This window comes from Tupaia chinensis, unplaced genomic scaffold (genome assembly GCF_000334495.1).
Source record: "Tupaia chinensis unplaced genomic scaffold, TupChi_1.0 Scaffold000248_1, whole genome shotgun sequence".
In the NCBI taxonomy this organism is placed as follows: Eukaryota; Metazoa; Chordata; class Mammalia; order Scandentia; family Tupaiidae; genus Tupaia; species Tupaia belangeri.
In genome coordinates this window covers 4,678,198-4,679,912 of record NW_006159726.1, presented here as the reverse complement: position 1 = coordinate 4,679,912, position 1,715 = coordinate 4,678,198, and the positions used below count along the sequence as shown (strand labels likewise).

At 45.0% G+C, this 1,715-nt stretch overlaps 1 long non-coding RNA gene across 1 annotated transcript in view; it reads left to right on the top strand.

The window, feature by feature from the left end:
- LOC114007861 (uncharacterized) overlaps positions 1 to 1,715 on the top strand; it is a 17,443-nt gene that overhangs the window by 14,953 nt on the left and 775 nt on the right. The gene's annotated exons all lie outside the window — the stretch shown is intronic.

Sequence of the window (1,715 nt, the reverse complement as noted above, 5' to 3'; positions counted from 1 at the left end):
GAGAGAGAGAGAGAGACAGGGAAAGTGAGAAAGCAAGCCACTGAGTCCAGGACATGAACCATGGTTGGCCATGTGGGAGTCTAACGCCCTTAACAACCATACCACCTGCTGGCCCCTAATTATAGGTCTTTTTTGATTGAGTTTAAATACCTTTTCATATGTGCAATACCTTACTTGTATTCATTTTATAGTGTGTTATCTATTTGTAAATATCTTTTGCCTAGTTTTCCTTTCTGTTATTATTTCTTACTGATTTGTAGAAGCTCTTTATATTGGGAAGATTAACTCTTTGTTATATATGTAGCCAATTCTCTTTGTTGTTATTTGCTTGTTTTTATTATAGGCCACATGCTCTCACTGGAGAGACACAGAGAGGAAAAGTGAGAAAGCACCCCTTGTGGGGATAGGCATGCCACAATCCCTTCTTCTTTATTCTCCTCTTGGGATTTTGAGCATGCACACACATGTGCCCGACATGTTTTTCAAGCTGCTCGGTCCAGATCCCACATGGGATCCAGCGTCCTTTTTTTTTTTTTTTTTTTAAGAATTATTTTATTTTATTTATTGATTTGACCAGAGAGGGACAGAGTGAGAGAGGGAGAGAAAGCGAATCGCCCAGTCTGGGACTTGAACCACAGTCGGCCATGTGGGAGTCCATGCCCCCAACCACCACGCCACATGCTGGCCTTGGATCCAGCTTCCTTAACTGACATTCTTGGCTGAGGACTTCAATCATAAAGTATCAAGGAGTCTCTAAAGAAAAGACATTGAACCCCCAGTGGAACTTAGGGCCAGTCTCTTGCTTATGGCAGGCAGAGCAGGAGCTCTTGAGGCTCATAATTCTTTGGCCAGCCCACGCCTTGCTTGTACAAGACAGGTCATGGGGACAGGATGGCTGGGCTTCCACTCCCTCCTGGTCACTAGATGTAGCACACTCCAGGTGAACACGTACTTCATGGTCCCCTCAGCACTGCTGTACCGAGTGCCGTCCTACCCAACTGACCTCTTGACACCAAAGTTTTATAACATGGAACCATTTTTTAAAAATTACTCTATTTAACTTTATTTATTTTAATTTGACTAAAGAGAGACACACAGAGAGAGAGAGAGAGAGGAAAAGCGAAAAAGCAAGCCACCAGGTCTGAGACTCGTAGTTAGCCATGTGGGAGTGTCCAGCACCTTAACCACCACGCCACCTGCTGGCCCCCATAAATTCCTTTTTTGTTTAAATTAGATATATTGGGAACCAGCAGTTAGCGTAATGGCTATGTAGCTGGACTCCCACGTAGTCGACCACAGTTTGTGTCCCGGATCCGGTGGCTTAAAACACGCTGGACGCGTGTGCATGTGTGCCCAAGATCCCAACAGGAGAATGGAGGAGAAGGGATTGCGGTGTGACCATCCTCCCAGGGGGGTGATTTCTCGCTTTCTGTCCCTATGTCTCCATGTGGGAGTGTCCAGCATTTTAACCACCATGCCACCTCTTGGTCCCCAGGGATGATCTCTCTTAAGTGCCATTTGTTGATGCTTTCGTTCCTATGGACATATGATAGTAGATTGTTATGACTGACACAGAAAAGAAACCCCAGCCCCTCTCACCCACTCCTTCCACTACTCTTCCATCTCTGCCCTCCACAGCCAGATGCCTAAGGCTGCCTTACTGTTTCTTTTCTTTTCCTTTTTTTTTTTTTTTTTTTTTTTGAGAGGGGGTTTTT